This window comes from Lepisosteus platostomus, chromosome 11 (genome assembly GCF_059453375.1).
Source record: "Lepisosteus platostomus isolate fLepPlt1 chromosome 11, fLepPlt1.hap1, whole genome shotgun sequence".
Lineage (NCBI taxonomy): Eukaryota > Metazoa > Chordata > Actinopteri > Semionotiformes > Lepisosteidae > Lepisosteus > Lepisosteus platostomus.
The window spans coordinates 40,507,436-40,532,122 of NC_142621.1; the positions used below are offsets into that span (position 1 = coordinate 40,507,436).

Consider the following 24,687-nt stretch of genomic DNA (forward strand, 5'->3'; position numbering starts at 1 on the left):
AAAAAAAAATGTTGGTCTTGTTAAAATGATAAATTCACCTTAAATACGACAGCCGCTGTCCACCAGGTGGTACCAAACATTTATCTTTAACTCTGACATAAAATACAGGAAACATTACATTTTGGATCAAAAACTTTTAAAGTAGAGGAGACGTTGCACGTCTTGAGTCATGTGACTGCTGCTAATATGATATCTTAATATGAAATGGGAACTAAAAGTTTTGAATCCTAAATCACACCACTGAAACCAAGCCTACTGTACTTCCTTGACTGAAGTCAGCTGGGTGTGTCAATACGCAGGGTTGCACTGATTAGATCAATTTAATCTTGTGTGTTCATGTTTTAGAATTCTGTAATCTATTGCAGGGTCTGGTCTATTATGCTAATAGGTGCTGAGTGTTGTGTGCATGTGGTGGACATTCTAATCATGGTGTAGATTTTATTGATTTTCTTGGCAGAAATCCACAGCAATTTTGTTTCTTTTCAATCAAATGTAATAAAAAGATCCCACTGCCCATTAATCTTTCTTCCCCATTTTAATGAGCAATGTAGATATTATAAATACATGATGAGTTTTTTGGCTCTCCTAACGACTTACAAGAACATAACCTAGTGATATATACTGTATTTAGTTGATTCTGTTGCTAATTGAGTTATTTTCTGTTCCTTCTCTAGAGGAGTACTGAGTGTACTGTGGTTGAGGCCTTCTTTTTAGGTAATGTATAACATCATGCTCTCACTCATAGAGGACAACTATCTCCATATCAGGGAGAATAAGATAGGCTGTTGTGACATCAAGGGAGAGGTGATAAAGATAATACTTTTCCCCTTTCACTACTGTACTGTTGTTTCTGAATAATCCCCTATTCACAAATTTTAAACTGACACATGTCCCATAAACCAGAAAAGAATACTATTCAGCACATGTGCAGTTTAAGACAGGATTCCTTTCTTGTTAATTTTCTATATATTGTACCAAACAATGATAATACCACAGCATATGATGAAAGCAAATCACTAGAAATCCTTTCTAAGCAATTCTCAGGACCTTTTCCTTTGTACTTGTGGCTTCATCTTTTTATCCTGAGATCAAATAGATCTTGCCTAAAAATATCCAGATCTATTCCTCTGCTGATCTATACCTCCAAAGGTGCCCATACAATTTGTTGAACTAATACGTCCTCTGGGTTCTCCGGTTTTCCTCCTTCAATTCAAAAACGTACTGGTAGGTTAATTGGCTTTTGGGAAAAAGTGGCGTTAAGCGTGAGTGTTTGTGTATTCGCCCTGTGATGACTGGTGTCCTGTCTAGGAAGAAGCAATAAAAAATGGATGGATAATACTTCATAGCTTTGATTATCAAATAAACATTGGTATTGCTTTAGTTTGTACAGTATATTGGGAATGAGTTATTTATAACCTGTAATGTATTAATGGAGCCTAAATCCATTGCCAGTAACCTGATGATGCATGTTTTGAACAAAGGTCCAATTGTTCTCATATATTCTCAATTACTAAAGTGTTACAAAAATATTTTGTGTAGAAAGTGAAAAGGACAGGCAGTTGATTTTTTCAGATTTCTATTATAAACAGTATAAGTCAGATAGATGTCTTTATTCACACTGGACCAGCCCATTCATTCATTTCTATAAATATTTTTCCATATATCCACAAACCCTGGTTTGTGAAGAATTTAATCACTTCCCCTTTGCCGGAACAAAATTCATGCACAATGCAATTCTTACTGAAATACCAATGACCTCTAATGAGTGAGATGGCCGATACACCTATATTTCTTGTCTGCTGAATATAGCCAAACTGCCAGGCAGTGTCTGACAAGCACGGACTATATATTTTCCTTTAAATAATAAAATCTGGATATTTTCCAAATAGCCATTAAAATTCTGATTGCCAGAACATTATGTCATTATCAGGGACTGAGTAAAAAAGGCACAGATTAAATTTTAAGGAAAAGACAGAAACTCTTATAATAAACTCTTATAATAAAAGTTATTAATAGATTCCTGCCCATTTTGGGTGATACCAATCAGAACACAGACACACAACTATCACACATCATATAGCTTTGATTAACATAAAATAAATGAAGCCTGAAATAAAAACGTTGATGTGTGTGGTAACATGTTGGTGATTCTTTAAAACATCAGCTTTGCAGGAAGACAGTCACAAACAATTTAACAATACCCTGCTCTAGCTTACTTTAATGCTACACTCATCATAATGTAAATAATTCAAGAGTTATTTGAGTGACTATTTTTTCATCTCTCTGAAGTAAGAAGCATAAGTGATGCTTATTATTTCATTTTTGTTATTTACACATTGCATAAAATAAAGCCATGCTGGATCTGTTTCTCTAGCACTCTGCTATAAGTGTGCACAGTTCTCCATTCTCATTCATTTATCATGTTGACATGAGCAGCTACTTTTGTGAAGTGGAGAAAAATGTTGAAGTCAGCTCTTCTTCGTGCCATGCTGATGTGTGTGTATATGGGAGTGTGTGTGTTGCATGGGCTGAAGGGACAGTGAAGGTGCTGTTTGCAAATTGCATTGATGTAGTCTTACTGCTGTCTCTGTCACAGTACATGAAGGTCTCGTTTCCAGTGGTTTTGCAAACTGCATAGAGTTGGTATCATGTTCAGTACTGAAGTCTTACATTATTTTTTACAGCAGTAGAAACAGGATACAAATGTGTTCTCTTGGCCCTGTTTCAAATATAGGCTAGTTGTTTTAATGCAATTTAATCAAGAATCACCATTACACAAGGTGGGACACCTACACAGTTGTATATTACTTAGCTTTGATGGTGAAGCCTTGATCTTTACTGGATTGCCATTTCTGAGCCAGGCCTTAAAGGGTCCATTGGATCACAACAAATATCTGGATCTGTGAGGAGCACAATATTCATTAAGTGTGTCTATTTGACAGAAGTTTGTCTCTTAGAATAAAAGAACATATTTAAAATTAAGTGAAACAAATCACATAGTGAACTTAACTCCGTTGATGTCTTGTCAACATTTTTGAGGCTGATATACCAAAGACTGCACCAGTTTTCAGAACCCACTGTACTTTGAAATAATAATGTGCAAACAAACCAAACTTGAGCATCAAAATTCCTTCAAGTAATTTATTGTTTTTGTAGTCAACAAGAGGGAAATGCAGTACATCTTTTGGTTTTGCTCTGTAAATTAGGCCTACGGACTTTAGCAAGAACAAGTAAAAAAATACGTCTAACCAGCACATTACATCCATTTTCCCACTGTCCTACCAGGCCATGTTTTCTGTTTATCTTTCCTCTTTTATAAAACTTTATAAAAAGAGGGAAAAAAATTGTTCCTAACTCCCGATGGATTTGTTACCATTTTTTTTGCTGATCGGTTTTGCTGTTAGATTTGTATTTATGATAAAAGCCGCTTGTGGCTGCCTGCTTCATTCCTCTCCCTGCCAGGAGGGGGGTTTGACTGGTCTTGTCAGACGGTTCTCTCACTCGCTCACAAAGGAAAGCTTTCTGAAGTCTCTTAGGGGGACGGATAACATTCTTATTTATCTGAAGTGCTTCTCTGACAGTCCAGGAGGGTCAGCTGAAAGGAATATGACATGATATCGATGAGTTTCCAATCTCTGTGGCAGTGTCAGCTGTTTCTGCTTCAGTCGGAGTTCACATTCCTGTTGTTGTTTACGTTTGCAATGCATCGATTTTCTGAATTCAAGAGTCAAGGAGGGCTTTTTTTACGCTATGACGAGAATCAATTTATATATTTCTGCTTGTGTGCACCATTCTATATTTATTTAGTGTGTATGTGGGTTTTATTCCTCTGAATGTCATGAACAAATTATGTGGAGGAGATTAACAGATGAAGGCACTTTATTAATACAGCTGCCTCATGTTACATGGAAGTGTGGAATGAAAAATCTTCGAGTAGACTCATAGTCGTTGCACATGTTTGATTTGTGTTCCTTCCCTGATTGATTGGGGGCACACATTCTGTACTGCTGAAAGTGGAAGCCCAAATCTTTGAACTGTATAATTTCAGCCTAGGGTTTCTAATATAATGTGCATGATAGGTTCCAACAATGATGATGATTCATCAGTTGAGAACATCTACATGCATGTGTGTAGTATCTCATAATGAATTATGCCAGTACAACTGCCCTTGAAGTTAACCTTTCCTTGAATTTTTAGGTTTGTATCATCTAAAAGGCTTCACATGGGCTAATCTGCCTCACAGCAATTATTTGTGCTTGGCAGAGTTATAGACCTACTGTAGGTGTACAGTATGAGTTTTAAGAATATAGGTTTTGGAAAGAAAACATATCCTTACTGTAACAGACCAATAGACATGTTTTGTTTTGTGTCCATTTGGTTTCTCAACAGACCTGCTCTAAAATCGAACAGGTGACCTATTGGTAAAGCACTTCATATGTCAATAAACAGTGTGCCCTATAAATCACACATGAGCCCGGGCTCCCTATAGAGTTTACCATGTTAACCCCAACCACAACCTTCGCCAGTCCCCTTTACTCAAGTCAAACCAATTACAATGAAAGAAACAGATATTTGACTTAAATGATTAGAATTGGAATTACTGTGTTGTACCACTCCACTGAAAAAAAAGAAAGGATTTGTCACACATTTTGTATACCTGTACAGTCTAGAATTGCTAGATAGTTTATGGCCAGAATGAGAATGTTCAAATATGCTTCACTGACACATCTCTATCTTTGGGAGCTATTCACCTTTTGACACACTTGAAGTTTTCCATTTCCATTTGGAAGGTGAGAGAATGTCCCAGTCATTGCACTCCATTTCAGCGAGTATGAACTACCAGCGTCTTCACCAACCTTTGTAATAGCTACAGTAAGTTACAAAATTATTCATAATTAACCAGTATAACTGAGTAGGGTTTGATGAAAACATTCAAATATTTATTCAGTTTTTTTTATTTATTAATAAGCTTGGAATTAGTTTGTTAAATCAAGGGATGGGCACACTCCTTGTTAAGATTTGCTCAAAAATAAATATAATTTATGCACTTATTAATTGTGTCTTTTAGTCATCTGGTAATTTCACAAATCCTCAAACAGCATATCTAAGATTTTAAAAGTCATCTTGATTGTTACAGTGGGAAAATATTCTGAACATAGAAGCAAAACAAAAAGAATATTACCTTGTATTTAGAAAGGGGCAGTGAAACTACATGTGTGATATGAGCTGTAGGTCACTGGCTAATTTTGGTTAGTTTGGTTAACCAAGTTTTTATTCTTTAATAATAGGTGGACACATGATTTAGGTTTTATTCTTGTAGCATTCAGAAGTCCTTTTGCTTACAATGAACCCAGAAGACTAGATTTCAGGAAGAAATTACTGTACTGTAAGTTGGCATACAGAAATATTCAGCATTGTTTAATTTTCTTAATATATATTGTACGTATGACAATTCCTTGATACACAGTGTTATCAATCATAAATATTAATCAATTGTGTATATTTACACATACTGTAAGAAAATGTGTATATTTATAAGTTAATGAGCTTTGAAATTTTAGCACCATAACAACATGCCCAATGACTGGCCTAGCTCTACCTACATGGGTTGTGTAAATTAACCTGTTTTTTAGACATTCAGTATCATCCATTATATTTTATGATATACTCATCCAATTTAAAATCACCAGTTGTTTTTGAATCAGCAGCAACTCCTGTACTATGCAGGAGACAATGAGACATATGGACACGCTCCTGTGACACACTCACCCACAGATCCATTCATTGACACATTGCAGGCTTGTTAACAGTTATTTTTGAGATGTGAAATGCAGCCTAGTCACTCCTTTCACAGAATCAGGTTGTATGCAAGAGTAATCTATGTGCGAGAAGTCTGTTTGTTCGTGAAGCATCTGTATGTGTCAGAGGTGGGAGCTGTGGACTCAATTACAATCTCTTACACTCAGATTCTTATCTTTAAGGATGTTGATTAGTCTTTGTGAGAACAGTTTAATCTTCATTAAAGATTTAGGGTGGGAAACACTTGAGAAATTCAAAAATTAAATATTTAATGATGCAGTTCCTATCTGCCATTTGCACCTTTTCCAAGGGCTAAGATTTGTAAAACATCTTTTGTGATCTAAGGTCATTTCAGAAACCCTACAGGAAGATATAGTAAAATGCATTTGGCAATCATGTCGTGGCACTTTGGAAACACCGAAGAAAGATTACAGCAGTTTTTGAAGAAAGATTATAGTCATTTTTGAAGAAAGATTACTGTAGTTTTTATGGAATAAATTATTTTTCTTGCTCCAGTGCCAAGCTTTCATCAATTCCTTTTTTTATTCGATTGGGCAATGCTGCAATCCTGCTTGCATAAGAACCAGTGAATGAGAACATACTTATCAGCTCGTCAAGGTAGATACCTTCCGTTTGTCTGGATTGATAAACCTCATTAAGCTAGTTTTCCTGACAGCCTAAAATATGTAATCCATAATACAGAACTCATTTTTTACCAGAACAAATATAGATGGATGGATAGATGGAGAGATAGTTGTGTGAATGATCTTCTTTAATAGAGGAATTGACTCCAAAATATAGAGGGGGCTGTCTGTTCATTTTCTGTAAACTCAACATACTGTATGAGTGGTGCTCAATGAAAAAAAGCTCTGTGTTCTAAAGAATAATACATGGTCTAAAAGCATTGATTATTGATTCTCACAAAATACGTGTGGAATTGAACCAGGAAACTTGCTGAGGAGAAGAAGGTGCAACGAAACAGATTTGAACAGAAGGAATCAGGACACTGGGTGGACTCTCCGTACTCTCAGAAGTGGGAAAGTCTGAGCAACTGCCAGAAGATTTTACCACACCTGCACTCAAGTGTGCACAGATAGGGACCTACTTAGTTACACTTTAATTTAATTGTGAATTACTATTTTTCAATTTAATGTTTCTTATTTACACAAAGTTGTTTGTTTGATCTCTTTGTTGAGAGAAACATTGCAAAATTGTAACGTTTTGTAACATTAGATTCAACCTTCTCAAGAATACCCAAATATTCTGTTACGGAAAAATTCCCTCTTCTGAAAATAAAGAAAATCAACTTGTGATGTTGCTTAGATGTATAGATACACTATATCTATAGACTACAGATAATTTTGCAATTTTTCTGAATACAATTTACGTATGTACTGTACTAAGCCCACAAAGTAAAGTTCTGTGATCGATGACTCATGTCAATAAAGGCTCTAAGACCCTGAGATTGTAGAGTGACCACTTCTCATCAAAGTAAAACCGTAGTTCGAACTGTCACTGTAGGCCACTGTACGTAGGCAATGACCATTATGAAAGCTATAATATTTTTCATTTCTTGCTTCTGGTTGCAGAAATCAGGCATTAATTACTGTAGCAAAAGGTAGTAAGAACACTGACCTGTACTGTGTGACCGTATAGTTATTGACTGACACAGAGTGGAGCTGTAAATGATAATTTACCATTGCAGAGTGAGTTTGTAAGGTGATTGACAATTGCATAGTTAAGTTGTGAGGTCATCGATTGTTGCAGAGTGAGACTGTAAATTTGTTGACCAGTCCCGTTGGACGATGATATTATTGACCCCTTACAAAAACAAGGTTGTAGGTGCCGAGAGCCTTTGCTGCAGGATGTACAGTACTTGCTCCTCTCTGCTACAGACTATCATCAAAGACACAGAGGTCACCCTGCATTTTTCATAGGCTGTTGTGACTGACGCCCCAAACCCAAGCCCCTCCAAGATGAGCTGTATGAAGACTTATTTTGAAAAAAAAGTGACAAGATGATTTGCAATGATTTGTATTTACATGTTATACAAATATAGATCCTCACCTTAAATCCATAAAAGTTTTGTTTTGCATGCAAAACCAATAAAAAAGGTGAAATACTTACGGCTTCAAAGCAATTATTCTACCCTTTATACTTTATAGCACTTTGTATATAATGAACAAATGGGTTCAGATTAAGTCTAAAACAGGGGTACTGTAATTTTTATTTTAACAAAACAAATTGCATTAGTGCAGGTTACTTGCCCTAATGATATAAATTGTTAAACAGGCTGGTATTTTAACAGTAAATTGCATTCTGTGGGAGCCCCTGGAGCTACTGCCCATTTGCAGTCCTAATGAGTTATTGGGTACAAAAGAGCAATGGCTTTAATTACTTTGGCTTTTTCACTTGGGTCACCCAAACCAAGAACACAGGAAAGAAATAAAGCAGAAATGGAGGATGGGGGAGAAATGTACAGTACAGCTACCTCTGACTGTCAGTTCAGGATTTCAGTACATCCTCATACAGGTACACTTATAATAGGTGTTGATCTTATATATACAAGCTCTGTGTAGTTTCAACTCAGTATGTACTCATTCTCTGTTGATAAAACCTTGCATATTCAGTGTTCGTAATAAGGTTCATCTCTCCATAATTGATCTATGGCAGGAATAGACAACTCTACTCCCTGAGGTGTAAAGGGCTTTAATTCCTTTTCTGATTTTAATTACTTAATTGAACTAATTGTTTGGATAAGACATCCCATCACCTGTTGTTCTGGATCTTAATCAGTTACTAATTGAAAAGCACCTCTCGAGACCCAGACCTGCCCATCTCCGATCTGTGGGATAGTTTGTCACTGTCACAGAATTCCTGAGTTTCAGTTTCCCTTTGACTTCATATGAAATGTCTTTATAACTTCTCCCCAATAATTCATCTTCTCAGTCAAATTGCAATTCTTTCAATTTCTGGGATCATTTACCATAAATGAAAAAAGGTGTTTTTTACGTGATTGTTCATTACACAACGCCATCATGAACATTTCACACACAATCAACACATTTGGTCAGTTCACTGTGCTGCAGACAGGCACTTTAACATTCTTAAATTTCCTCCTTCTTGTCTCTATTTCTACAACAGATCAATATAAATGAATAAGACATAACAGTACAAGATTAATTATGTTGTATTTGTAGTAATTTTAAGATTAATTTGAAATATATATCACCATGATGTTTTTAAGGTTCCATAAGAAATCAATATAAAGCTGTTTTTTTTTTTAAATGGGACTACTATTTTAATGTTCTGTGACTTCTGTTTTGTAGTCTACTGACTTTATAATTGGAATTATTGTTAAGAACAGTCTAAATTTTAAAGCCCCTGACAAAGGAATTAATTTATTCACTTTTCTTTTTTACACTATAAATATAAATCAGTGTAGCTCTCTGGAGCTGTGTCCCATATGTAACTTAAGATCTATATAAAATTTTGAGTTAAAAACGTAGTTTCTTTAAAGAAAAGAGCTCAGTTCCAAATTGTTTGTGTCCCCATGACTAGGATTGGAAACCACTGTAAGAATGCACTATGGAAACAAAAAGATTTATCTAGTGGCTGTATAACAGCTATGGACTGAAATGCTGTGTCCTGCATATTTAAATGAAAGATTGTGCTTATTGATAATTGCCATTACATTTCCCAAACATAAATGGTAATTGAGGGTAATAAAAATATACAACAGGAGAAACAAACATTTAAAAAGGAACAGAATGTGTGTTCCATAAATTAATTGCAAATGAATTAAAAATAGGCTTTGAAAGAGATAAATGTTACCTCTGACAATTGTTCACCTGTGGACTTTCTCTTTGAGAAATGTGCTGAGATGCTACGGTGGGTGTATGAATTAACAAACTACTGTACAGTATGTGTTTTGTACTCTGCTTTGTGCACTCTCTTAGTGAGGGTGAACTGCAATGAAAGAATAGGTAAACACAATTAATACACTACTTTATGAGGAATGCTGCTACTGCTGTTGACATGCGTTGTAGGAATGAGGGTCTAAGATTGTTACATGACATAGAGGCCTTGAATCTCAGGGCTTAGTCTTACATAGAGAATTTTAATGCCTTAGTAATGTTAGCACCTCACCCTTTGTACAAGATGAATGAAGAAAAAAGTAAAATTAGCTGCTAAAGCCTTGCGTAAGATTAATTAAAGGATCTCCTATACGTGCCCTGGAGCAGATCTGCACATTCTCCAGCAGTTTAATCTCTGTGTGCCTAATACTTTCAACAGTGTAGTTGTATGAATGATCAAGCTCACAGCAGAGACACATTACCTTACTATTAAGGAATCCTTTAATAAATAATATGTACTGTATTCTTCATCTGTCATAATTCCAGTAAATTAGATAGTCTGTGGTTTTATTTTAAATAATAAATGAAAGAAGCCCTCTGAGACTAATTAGATCATCAGGAAATTAGTATTTATTGGACTGCAAACCCTTTAAAAAGGTCACATTGAATATTTACATAACAGGCACTCGTCCCATACCTGGTTTTAAAATGTTTCTTGCAAATTGTATTGTGTATTTTGACACTAGACTGACTATAACAGTATTAAGGATGATAGCCTTTCTGAGACTTTGTGTTTCTACCTGACCATTCATTTTAACACCTTTGGTAGTGCTTACATACTGTAAAATATCGGTGCAGGCAATTACTTAGATACACCCGCAGTATTACAGGTAATTGATGCTTTATAAAAAAAGGAAATGAGGGAAATAATATTAAAGTAATGTTATTAGTTTACAAACATGGGAGTTTATTAAGTCTTGTTACAAAAATTAGAAAAGTGAAGTCCATTAAATATACAGTATATGATTTTGAGAGGACAAATACTGTATGTGCCAGTTAAAGTTTAAACATTGTTGTTTTGTTTGTCATTATTTTATCAAGTAATTGCAAGTTCAGCACTGTCTTAGAACTCATGACAACTATGCCCTTGGTCACTAGCAGGACAAATTTATTCCAGTGTCACCTAGTTTTGTACTTTTTGTAAGTTTCCTGTTTTGAAGAATCTGGAAATGATGCAGTCAGTGACAGCTGATAGGTTGATTGGCAGGTGAAATATGGGTCTTGAGAGACAGTGCCAGAGAGATGAAAACAAACAGCGCTTGCATTTTTAATGCCTGTCCATGGGTGCTTAGGCAGCTACTTGTTAAAGTGTATCCAAACTGTCATCGTGTGTATCATGCTGCAAAAGCATAGAGCATCTTTTAGCTTGCTTAATAATTTAGGACATGTGTTTACAATACATTTACAAAGTCCTGTACTGCAGTGTACAACTGTGTATGAATGATACACCTTTGTGTTTCTGAATAGGTTGAATTCTGCTTGTGAACTCACATCTAGAAAAATACATTTAAAACCTGGTGTCACACAGCCTACTGTAGGTTATTGCAGCATAAACTTAAGTGGTATTGTTGTTGCAGACTGTGTTTAAACAACTCATTTAATATCTGTTTATTTAAAACCACTTTGTTCTTGATTAAACTACAATATAACATTCTCCTCAATTAGGAACCATTGGGAATGTTTAAACCAACCCAAAAGGGAACAGAAGAAAAAATATAATTGATTACTCTTGCATTTCTTAGTGATTTGCTCAGATTACACTGCAGTATCTTAGATATATATTATTTTTCTTTTCATTGGAAAAAATAATAAACTTTTCAACATGGGGGAATATGGCTAGAGAGACATTTATAGTTCTGGTATTACTGGACCCTAGTGTTGTTTTATTATGTACTGTAGCCCACCAGTTTTTCCATTAAACCCAAGTTCATGTGACCTTGATTCACCAGGACAAGTCATACGCAAAAGCTTTAACGTTTTCTCTGGTTTTTATACAAACTTATTAGAACATATTAAAACCATGGGTAATTATAAAGGAACCCCACAGTGAGGAAAAATCAGTTTCATTATAGCCATCACATTATGGAAGACAAATGGAGGTTCATCATCATTTTAATGAGCAATATTCAGGGGTTAAAAATGTTTGGACAGGTACCTTTTCACTTTAATTGGTCTTCTGTGCTTTGGTAATGACTAGATGGACTTCTTTGTGAAACTCTTGTGAAACTCTTACTGTAAATTACTATCTGAATTGAAGGGTTTTCCTATTCTGTGTTCTCACTATAGAACAGAGCTCTGATTTACTGTATGTACATATGATTCATTTTACAGATATAAACATTTAACTGTACTTTCAAAACTTTAATGAAAACCTGAAAACAAAAGAACATAATAAAAAACGTCATGTAATACAACTGTCACTGCTTCATTGCACTCTATTGCTATTTATGCAGTATATACACTCACAAAACAGAGCAAACGGTTTTGCTCTTTTCACGTAAAAAAGGTTTTGTTCTGTTAGCAGGAGTAAAATACTCTTCATATTTAGAATCAATAGCAAATCTGCATTTATAAACCATAATATTGTTAATTTATATAAGTATATGCATAGTTTCAATAAAAAACTGTAGGAGACCCATTTTCTCTGCTTTCCTGGTAAGTCTGAATTTTGCCTTATGCCATTTCACTTAGGAAATATATAGGATAATTATAAACCACTTAAGTTTGCAAACACCTGGTTTTATACTTGGAATCTGCTATCAATAGTAGACATTATATTAAGTGGTAGTAGAGAATTATTTTAAAAAAACAAGCATGCGTTGAAAAAATCCATCCTTTTTCAAAAGTATAATAGCACAAAAATAGTCATGACATTTTAAAAATAGCTGATTTAAAACAAACTTACCCTGGTCTGAGAAGTCACCAGCGTCATTTGTCATTCCATCTACCAACTGAGAAGTAACTGTGTAGGCAAACTGTTGCTTTATGTATGAGAATATGATTTATTTAAACTCCCACTCACTCTGTCCCTCAATTGAGATGTTACATTTTTTCTCATTGCAAGGTCTTTGGGGGACAGATATCACATGCAAAGCGGAAAATTATTCAATCACACACAGTTGTCAGATCACATCACTCTGTATGTAAAACAGATGCGAACATGCTTGTTCGAATTGTGCGTGAATGTGTTGATGATGGCAGCTGTGGTTGGTGATTCTTTGCTGTCTGGGTCACACAGTCATTTAAAAGATAGCTCTCAATGCAAAAGCACTTTATTTCCCCCAAAGTTTCCTGATAGTAGTGATTCATTTCCCCCATGGAGTTTAGAATAGTAAATCTGCTCTTCATTAGAGCCAGTGCAAGGTCAGCATAAAGACAGTCACAGATTCCTGTGTGTGTGCGTGCACTGGGAGTGAGATCAAGTTAAAATCAGCTCTTGCCAGTAAGAAGAAACCCTTAAAAAACAGAATATTAAAAGTCATCTGTTAAACAAGGTTGGTTGAAAATGTTGTTTTGTGGGAAAAGTTTCCTGTTTAATTTCAAAGTGACCTATGTCAAGGAACATTTCTTTCTTGTGTTTCAATGAGTAAATGAAAAGCATCAGTCCTTCCAGTGTAAATGATCAGAGTGGAGCAGACACAGCCATCTCTCTGGCTCTGGCCAGAAGAGTTTATATCAAGTGCCCTTTTCTGATAGCTCTTTATCTGTGCATCCCCTCTTTATGACCTGGCTAGTCAATCTGGGGCATGTCAGACAACATGACTGAGAACATTTTGCTTCTAAAAAATGATCAGGTTGTGCGATAAGACATGTGAAGCCAATTATAGAATGCAAGTTTGATTATATTATTTTCAGTATGATTTATGGTAATTGACCTCTACCTCCAATGGGCATAATTAATCTACACAGCCACGTTAGAAAAGGCCAACTGCGCTATATACAGCATATGGCTGCACCCTATTGTCTTACTGCTCCAAATATGATTGCTTTTCCCTGAATCAGCAATTTGCCACCTTTAACTCTTTCATGTCTGGAAAGCATCCTTGAATTTTTATTACTTATATTTACAATGTAGTGCTTTGTTCTGCATTGCTTTATCCCCCTTTTACAATAGAAATTACTCAGAGTGTGGGAGAGGAAAATTGCATATTTCTAAACTCAATTTGAATATATGCTTTTCTGCTCGTAAACTTTAGATTAACTGCTCCATCTGTGCCTTGGATTCCAAGAATCGGATAACATTGGTTTGTATGATAGATTCAAACAAGCCCATAGCAGAACTTCTTTGATCTACCCTCCACACACAGTGTAGCTAACGAGTGTGCAAAGGAGTAGGGTTTGTTTCATTTCTTCCAGCTTTTTTTTTCTATTTTGGAATAGTGGATACTTTTTTCATTCAGTAATTCCTAACATTTAACATTGTAACCTATTGCACAAAACAAATATTTGTTCAAAAGAGAAATTTTATCACTTTTATGGTATAAAAGGTCTGTAGCAATATAGTACAGTACATCATCACACCTCAATAAATGCAAAATAAAAGGTTAAGCAGCTTATTATAATGACTGGTAGGTAATCACTCTCCAATATATGAAAATGATACAATGGCACAGTGCTTGTCAGGTTGAGTGGTTTTATTCACATACTGTACAAAGTGCATAATCTTGGCAATTAGGTTCTCTCACATTATCCATTTCTAAATTCTCACTGTCTACCCCTGTGGCACTTTGTCCATGAATGATGTCACTGAATTCCCCATGTTGGAATTAATTTTCAAATTGCTTTTATTCAAAATCTATATTGTGTAGATGTTAGTGTACATACAGTACTGTACATAAGAGTGGTTAATTATAGAATGAAGCATTGAGAGCTATCTTTTAAATGACCGTGTGACCCATACAGCAAAGAATCACCAACCACAGCTGCCATCATCAACACATTCACGCACAATTCGAACAATCATGTTTGCATCTGTTTTACATACAGAGTGATGGGATCTGACAACTGTGTGTCTCGGCCATCTACAGTATAGTTTGTGCTATGACCACAAATACATAGACAATCGTTTCAGCCATTTTTCAGAAAAAAAATGTAAGTGGTTTTTAGCAGTGTGAAGTGTTTAAAAGGATGACAGTATTTAACAAATGCAAAGAACAAATATAAAATGTATAAAAAGGACTTTCAAAGTTTAGAATTGTAAGTTCTAAGTGTAGCAAACATCTACTTTAAGTGCCTGAAACAGCAATAAACACCTCTTTTGTAATAGCACTTAACTTTTTCTTATACCATCATATAAAGAGACATTAAAAACACAAAAAAATCCTTTGCTTATATTACTCATTCATTAGAATTTTAATGCCCTTCAGTATAATATACAATACTTTGTCCTTAAAACAGAAGATGGACCCACAGCCCTCTTCTTTTCTTTAAGGAGCTGGTTGATCTTAATCTGTTCTCAGGGTGGCATTCTGTAGCAATTAAATTCACAGTGTTTAAATCAGCAATGAAATAGAGAAAAAGGAGAGAGAGAAAGAGATTTCGATATAATATTGATCTGAGTTAATTAGATTCCTATCAAGTCATAGGGGATTTGGTTACCAGCTAAACGTGAATTAAAAAGGGGATAAAATTATATGAATTTCAGATTCCCTTTGTTGTCTGTAACAAAGGGCGCAGAACTCACTGTAATATTTGATATGTTTAAATCAGGCTGTAATAGAGATTTTTGTCTTTCTTTTTTAATTTTTCTTTTCATTTCTTTTCCATTAAATTGGCTGTTAGCTAGAGCCCTGTCAGCCCTTCCACCTCTGGTATTTGAGGTATTTTTCATTTCCAACCCGCTGAAGACATTGGTGCTGTAGCCTGCTGGTCGATGTCGTTACTTTGTGTCTTGCTGTGAGAGGGGGGCTCTCTGTGTGGTTGTGGAGGTGTGTGTGTCTTTACATGGCATATAGCTGGGGTCTGGTGCTTGTGTTTCTTTTCCATATGGCTATGAATTTGTGTTGACTTGTTCTGCATCTGTTTGCTTGTAGCTACTGAAACCCAAATGAATCATGAAACATCATGAATGCTTTTCAATTAAAACCTATAACTGCACAGCCCCTACAGTAAAACCCTTTAGTGCAGTTTGCATAAAGTCTGCAAAAAAAACTTCCAATAATTTTTATTTTTATTTTATAGAAAGCCTTTGTGGAGAGTGTCCTCTTAAAGCTCTGTACATATTCTTAAAACACAACCATCCACTAAAAAAATAATCCAAATCAACCAAAAGTAACTCAGCATTTGGTCCCATCATTTGTAAATCAAATGCTTCAACTCTACACTTTCCAATTTTCTGCCCTTGCAGTTCCCCCTGGCCAGCATCAGTCAGGCACATCTATCCTGTCATTTGAAGAAACAGGTTGCAGCCAAAGTCACTGTCAAATTTTAAACACCTCCTGTCTCACCCCTATGCTAATTGAATCTTTTTAATAAATTCCACAGGCTGAATGCAAAAGATCATTGCTTTAAATGCCTGAACAGGCATCTTGTATTAAGATTCCAGTTGTTCTCTCTTTATCCCAGCCTTCTATGATCTGAGTGAGGTTTGGTATCCAAAAAACCCATCATCCCTTCCCTTGTGTTTCTAAACTCTTCAAAACAAGTGAAACACTTTAAAAATGTATGGATATATATTTTTTGAGTACAAGATGAGTAAAACATTTATGGACTCACTAAGCTTTTCTTCTTTCTCTATCAATCCCTATATCATATTTATTTTGTTATTGTTGCTGTAAAGGCATAGTGGATGAATGACCTTTGACCTGCTGTCCTGAGGCTCTGTGATCATGATGTCTGGTGCTATCACAGGCAACCTCTTTGTCATTATCGATTTAAAAAGGTCAGCGTCTGGATTATAACGAAGGATTATTAGCATCTGATGTGTAAAACCTGAAACGTCCTTTGGTCGCAATCAGTTGTGCACTGTATTCCCTCCTGATGTTTCTACTTCGGATTGAGAAGGTTTCCGCAGTACCTACATAGTCTGAATACAGACCCCATTGATGGAATCTTAGGGGATGGAAAAGGAAAACAGAAACAGGCATATCAACAAATCTGATGTATGGAAACCGTAGAAGTGTCCAAGCACACCCCAAAAAAACTTATTTAAATCATTTAAATTCCATTGTTTTGGTGTACACAGAGCATTATTCATGTGAGCAATGTTCCATTTTATATTATACACCCCTTGAAAAATACAGTCCATAAAGGACACAGAAACTCTTGTATTTTTATTAAGTACCTTTGTAAAGTTTGAATCCATTGTGCTGTACAATCCACATACTGCACTGTGTCAAAATATTTTTTTAAAATAAAATGTAATAGGATGTGCTGTTTAGTGCTGTACAGTGTGATTAAAGTGTAACTTTAATGAAATTTAATAATTTGCAACTGGATTGAGTACATTTTTATTACCTTATTTTTTATTCTAAAGTCTCGTTGTACTGTGTACAAGGGAGATCATTTCATTACATCAACATTTATTTCTGGTAACTCATCTGAGATCAAACATTATTTATCACCTAACCCCCCCCCCCCCCCCAATTCTCACTAAAGAAACACAAACCATTGGGCATTAAAGTGGAACAGTTTCAGACCATATTAAACTGTCCACCCTAAACATCTTTTTGCATCTCTTGCAAATCCCCAAACTGCAAGCAGTTAGCTACATTTAATTGTTAGGGTAATTCTACTGCGCCCATATGCACACTCTTAACTGCCCATTTAATCCTGAAAGCTACAGTCTACTTTGATTAAATCTGCCATGGACCCCTGATTTATTTTAAGAGGCCAAGCCCACCCCCCCACCTTTCTTTTTAAATTAGCTTTTTTTTTTGTAGGTTGTCCATTTAATCAATCTGTAGAAGTTCATGTCCAAAGCCTGATATCTGTGTTTACAGCCTATCAAAAGATCAAGTGAAATTTCCAGGAAGTGTAACTTTGAGGGGTTCATATGCAATACTTGCATTTTGTTCATATTTTGTTCTTGGTGGCAGCTGGTTTAACAACTCCAATGTTAAGAGACCCTGGGTTGCTGTTTACAGTATGTTTAAAAGGGTGCAGCATGTGATGTATTTTCTTCAAAAAAGTACAAATACGGGTGGCATGGAGCCCTGGATTCACTTCCAAGCTTCTGGGAAAACTAGCCTATTAGTGATTGCATGTCTGTGTCTGTATGTGCCCTGTGATGGACTGCCATTCTGTCGAGGGTGTATCCCATTTTGCAACCATTGCTTGCCTGAACAGGCTTCCTGTGACCTGTATTGGATAAAGGAGATACTGTATAAAATGGATGTATGGAAGTAAAAATGTTAATTTCAGTAACACAAATCCATTACTATCTACAGTATACACTATCACGAGAACAGCATATATATTCTGTGAAATCTATTATTTTCTGATTGTAAAAAAATATGTACTGTAGGTGCATTTTATTCTTTGGGGTTTTGGGTTTGAGGAGACTGTAGCATAGCCAAATGTAAAGTCTAGTCTGAATGCAACTGCTGTTCTGTTGTAAAATCTTTTAGGCTTTAGGTTACCATAAGTAACGCTTCCTGAGCATAGCTTGTGCTGCTACTTTCAGTATGCCAGCACACTAGCAAGAATTAAAAAATGCAGCTGCAGGACTTTCTTTTTCTGCAAAAGCATTGAAACTGTCCCATCATTGTGTGTCAGCCTCTTCAAGAAAAAGCATGCTCGTTAATCGATTTATCAGTTAATGAATGTGGCAATCAACTGATTTGCACAAATGTCGATTTGCACACCTGGGTTCTGCTTTTTGCCTCCCCTCAGGAAGATAGAGTGCTGGCAGGGAGGGGAAAAAGTGCAACACAGTATGAAATAGTTATGCTCAGAGACGAGCTGTGTGCTACATGTAATCGATCCTGTCGAAACACAACTTCACACTTCCCTGCTGATAGAGAAAATTAATGGGAATTCTCTCTCCCTATAGGGGATAATGACCAAAAGTTACAAATAAATAAAATAGCTTCTTTTATTACAACACCATCATTCTTACAATACTTACATTTAAGTCCCTTGGCTTCAAACATAACCTAAAACCCCTCACAACTCTTTATTTACAGAGTGACAAACAGCACTATCATTTCAGTTGAATGCAACAGGTACTATACTGTAGGTCCAGTGCGCAGGTGACCTATCCAAAATACTTAAATAACAAAAATACTGTGCTATGTGTGCAAATGTGTGTGATATTTCCTTAAAGAAGAACATGAAGTGCTACATAAATAGTTGTGGAAAAAAGAAAAAAAATCAGAAATGGCTGTACAAACAGTGTCTCTGATGCGCTATTGAATATATAGCTTTGTTAGTATACTGTAGTTTATCATGTCTGCTCCAATGTTTGAAATGAGTTTCATTTAAAATTAATAATCACATTTGTCTATACATTATTTAATATATTATTTATATAAACTTGTAATAAAATATAATGTACTGCAGAACTGATATCTCCTATTGAACAATGGCACACTGAAAGACTGGTAACAGTGTTTGAATTGTGTGAACTCAAAACAATGTTACAACACCAAGGAGACGAATAGACTGGAGAGACCGTTAGTTGTATACATGAAGGTTTTTAACTTAAGAAATGAACTACTAAAGAAGTAGTTTTCGATAAACAGCAAACAGTGATAATTCATAGAGCTAACACTACACTCCCCTGTTTCCAGACCTCTTTAGTACCTTTTTTCGGATTACCACAATATTACCATCTTATCAATAGAATTAAAACAACAAAAATAAAAGATGGTACTTTTAAATCCCACCTAACCTCAAGCAGTGTACTGCTTTCACCTTTGTACTGTAATTCACCTATCTATCTGAGTCACATGTAATATGAGTCATAACACATGACCACTAGTTTCAGATCTGACTGTGTACAGTGTTTGATCTTGGCTTGGAATTTGTCTAGGCCCCGGTGTTCTTGCGCACTACAGTTTGGAACAGAAGGTCTTCTGGAGCTTGAACAGCGGGGGGTGGGAGATTAAAGGGTTAAACAATGAGAAAACCATTCTGAAGTGAGAGACAAGTGCACTGCAGCTGATCTACTGCTAACGAGCTGAAGGCTGAGCACATTCTGAGAAAAAACAGAGAAAAGAGACTGCCTCTTTTCCAGTGTTACCCAGAGTCTGCACGTTTTCAAGTGGAACATATCCAGACGGATAAGGAGAATCACCAGTTCATCATTTAGAAAAACACTCAAACATTCACATGAGAAGTGGCTGGTTGTGATAAATATTTTAGAGCATTCCATTTGTGCTCCTGCCGTTATTTCAGAACACAGATGGATACTTCTAATGCTCTTCTTCTACTGCCTTCAGCTGCCTGCAAATCAGAAAAAAAATATATACAGTATATACTGTACTGTATACTGAAGCACAAATGAAATGCAGTGCTCAGATCCAATAGATTTAATCATGTTATAAACACAGTTATCAAATGAAACCACAGAAAATGGAAACCAGAATACAGAAAATACAAAATGTTTTAATTTACAATGCAACACTATCAAAACGAAAACATTCCATAGTTAGCATCAGTTATGACCTCTCCGACCATTAATACAATTCTGGCAGAATGAGCATGTAGATCCTGATCAGCTGTTGTGCAGCTGCAGCCAGCATGCAAAGGTTGGACAGTTTTTGTAGTCTCCTTTTGATAGCATTGGCATGTTGATCCCACAGATGATCTATGGGACCCCAGTAAGAAAATAACTTTTAGATTAAAGACTCTGTCAATGTATTGCTGTGCAGAAAGGTTGCCATTAACCTGCACCAAAAGCATTTCTTGTACTAAAGGAGATTCCTTTAATATCCTTAATATCCTTTAAGATCAGTACACTTCCACTACCCTGCTAGTTAGATTGGAAAGTACAAGAGTTGGCGTAGAACTTCCCATGACATCTTTACACATTGTCTTCAATCAGGTCTGCCAAGGGCAAAAACAACATTCAGCTGTGATTAAAATACTCCACCACTCTCTCTGCTGCAACTTCAGATGTGTTCTGGCCCACAGAAAGCAGAGACTTTGTCTCTCAGCTGCCAACTTTTCCCCTGAACAGCCTCTGTAGATCATTTTCATTATAAACGGTAAACTGCTGTCATTCTAATGGTGCACTGGTCAACCCTAGGATTTATTGTGCTGTGACCAGTATAGTCTAAATACTTTACAAATATTGTAAAGATGGATATGATGAACCTCAGAAAGCTGATTTCCTAGTTTATTTGGACTAGTCTTCTGATTAATGAATCATTCACTGGGCAAATTCTCTCCCAGACAGGCTGCCTTTTATAATGGAGATGGTAAACAGAAAATCTTTTATTACTCAAGCAGTGCATACTTGTGTCTTTCATTGTTCTTGCATCAATGATTATGGCTTTTTGAATGGCTATTTATGTATATATACACAATAGCTTCTTAATCAATTCAAACACCAAACATTAGAGCCTATACATTCTGTGAAATCTATTGCTTTCAATGTCAGTTCCTTGGTGCTGTGACTTCCATGTCTATTACTTTTCATTCTCCTCTTTTACAAAGCTTGCTCACTTGTGATATTTGACTTCAAGTGTATTTTTAATTTTCACTACAATAGTTATATATGTACAGTATATTTTTGTGTGAGGTTTAAGGGTCATTGGACAAAACCAAAACTCAGGCTTTGATGTACAGAATAGTTTAAAATGTTTTATTCTTCCACTGACAGATTCTTCTGGCTTTCCTTGGTTCTGACAAAAGATGTGTAATATTTTAAATAAACATCTGCATAGCTGTAGGGCTTGTAAAGTCTTCATTACTAACTTCTCCTAACATAGACAATCAACTATGTCACAGTTACCTTCCAAAGTGTTATTAATTGTGAAATTATTTCATTGGTACAATCGATGATCCAGAAAACTGATCATGATGTATTTGATTAGGTTATTAAAGGGAATAAGTACAATCACCATTGTTATCCACATTCCCCTGCTCTCATTAACATCTTCTTTGACAACTTTGTTAGCAACACCCTGAAACATCATGGAACTATTAAAATAGGACAGTAGACCACTACACACTATATCCACTTGGGCACAAATGTCAGCTCAAGGCAGATGTTTATAGCTTTTCATTTTTGGATTATTATGAAAGCTACAGTTTATGACAAATTACATTTAACAAAACACATACTTTTTCATTTCAAACAATTGGTTTCACTGCTGAATTACCCCCAAATACCAAATAGTAAAGATGTATTGGCTTAAATCTTTGACACATTTCTATAAGACATTTTTTTTTATTATTTGAAATGCATTGTACGGTTTTATCATGTTAGCTTGTAATTTACTGTACCTTTCTCCTTAATTGAGTGCCTCTTGAAATGTTCAGATATATCCTAATTACTGTACTTTGATAAACATTGTTCAACTTAATACAAAAATGCATATCAGTTGTTTTGATTTTTTTCCTCAACATAGGAAACAAATACTAACAGCTGCAAACCATTTGTATCCAAGTATGGATTTATCATTCTTGAATTCATTTGCAGATTTCCTATATCTCCCTAACAATCTCATGCAGTTTAAGTAATTATTTGAGAATCTACAGTATATAATTTGTGTTTGCCAGTTATGAAGGGTTACTTTACAAATTTGCACTTAAAGGAGAAATAATTAAAGTGTTACTAGTAACGCCCATGACCACATCATGAATAAAGTGCTTAGAAAAAAGGATGGATGGATTATCAGTTAAACAGTATGTTTCCTTTCATTTTGCGTTTTGAACTGAAAAATGTTGAAAGGAATTTTCAGGGGTTTTTATTTAGCTTTCTATCATGTTACCTGTGAAGAACTTCTTATGTTTGTCTCCACGTGTCTCCATTTTTAATGATGGCTTGAGAACTCCTTCAACGAAACAATATAGTTGATAAAAAGTCCATGTTTTTTACTTACTGTAGAAATGTAAGTAAGCTGCAAGGAGGAATTGCTACTGCAGAATATTATTTCACTTTTGATTTTTACCTTGGTTTTTTTGTATTTTTCTTTTTTTTTCTTTAGCAAGTGAAAAGCATATCCATTTTGGAGTATTTAAAAAAATGATACAAGGGCTCTTCCACCATGTTACTAAAACCTTCTGAATTGAAATTAGTCAAGTATGCCATTAAGTGACCATTTCAAAGTACACAGTAACAATGTAAACTTTCAGATGTTATTTTCATTTTGAAATAAATGCTAAGACATGTAGAGATAGTTTAAAATACATCTGAATAATACATTCAATCAAATGAATTACGTTTTTGTATTACTGACTCATCCTGTAATACTTTCTATGACCTTTAGAAGTACACCTTGGGATATGTACAACCTCGTCAAAACCTTCTGCACTATGAGTGGCAGTATTATGCGTTCATAATTTAACCTGTCCTACAGTACATCTCTAAGTGCTGTATAACTACCTTTACTTAAGGGTTAGGTGTACATACAGTAAATGCAGTACAGTATATGCTTAATAATGAGTAAATAGGCAGATTAATTGCTGGACTTAGCATTTTTGAGACATTAAACATTTAGAACTGCAACTTCAAATATATAATAACACGGTTTCAAATTCAAAAGGAAAAGATGTTCATTTGTTTCATGTTTGTTGAAACCTTTGAAAAATAGTTAACTATTCCATAACTGTTTAGCAGAGAGTCCTGGCATGTAAGGAAAGTTTGCTTGACATGCTGAGCTCTTCTCAAAACTCAGCATTACAGATATGATATTGTTAGAGCCATGTGAACCATGACTAAACAGATCTAGGAAAAGGAACAGAGAAGAGTGATCAGAAGAAGAGAAACATACACATTCACCTGTCTTTCCCCCAGGTGTTGGAAAAGGCAGAAAGGATGGAAAGGTCTTTCTTTTTATCTCCCCCAGTGGAGGTTATTCTAAGGAGAGAGAGAGATATTACCAAGACCACTTAAGCATCATCAGGAAGCTCACAAAAACTTGCAGACGCATTCTGCAAGACATGGTTGAACAAAAGTGACAAACAGTTGACGGATTATGGTAATCACAGAGTATGGGCCATTTGTACTAATGAGATTGATCAACAAGAGTGTATTTGGGCTCAGTGGAGGCAGAAGTTGAAAGTTTGTCATATGCAGATCAGACCCACTGATTTTTTTATCCAATATGTTAGCAGCTCTGGTGGTAATTTTGGAGAGAGGGTATGGATGCTACACTATGTAAGTTTTTTACAGTATATGGAACTTCTGGCACCCTGTCAAGTGTGTATCCCACCTTGCGCCCATTGCTCACCGGGATAGCTCTGGCTCCACTACAACACTGAGTTTGTTAAAGCAGTTAGAAAATGGATGGATGTATGGAACTTATAATAATGTAAAAATTCAGATACACAATTACAGAAATGAACCTGTAAATGTTGAAATGCCAAAGAATACTAGCCGTTTTGCTGCATTTACAATCTTGTGGTTAGCTTCGAAATGATAAATGAGTGTTTTTTTCTGCTAGCATTCATTTTTTTTCTTCATGCAGGGCAGGCTGTGATAAACATCAACTACGCTCACTAAGCATTTCCAAGTCGCTCACTTGTCTGTATCATATCTATATTGCTCTCTATACTAGAGTATATTTATACCTTACGCTGTTAAAGAAAATGATAATTTGTAGGGCAATCCTGCAGAAATATCCGCTTTTGTTCCAGACAGAAAGGCATTTGTGGATTTTGGGGGGAAAATGTGAACATTGGTACTGGTAAGGCATGTTACTTATCACAAACTGAAAAGTGGGGTACATGTTGTTGCCTTGTATATATTGCTAACATGATAGATATATTAACCAAGGTTCTGAAATAGAAGGATCAAGCTATGATCCTGTCTGAGAATTGGATCAGAATTTAAACTGATATTGTTTAGTATAGTGCAGAT

The 24,687-nt window shown here is 35.5% G+C and overlaps 1 protein-coding gene across 12 annotated transcripts in view; it reads left to right on the plus strand.

Moving 5' to 3' along the window:
• The window catches only part of LOC148652662 (RNA binding protein fox-1 homolog 3), a 514,276-nt gene that overhangs the window by 266,806 nt on the left and 222,783 nt on the right, over nt 1–24,687 (plus strand). Inside the window, exon 2 of one of the 12 annotated variants that reach the window (XM_088599668.1) lies at nt 675–714. The exons of the other annotated variants lie outside the window; for them this stretch is intronic. The gene's annotated coding sequence lies outside the window, so the exon portion shown is untranslated. The remainder of the gene's footprint in view (nt 1–674; nt 715–24,687) is intronic. 12 annotated transcript variants of the gene reach the window in all.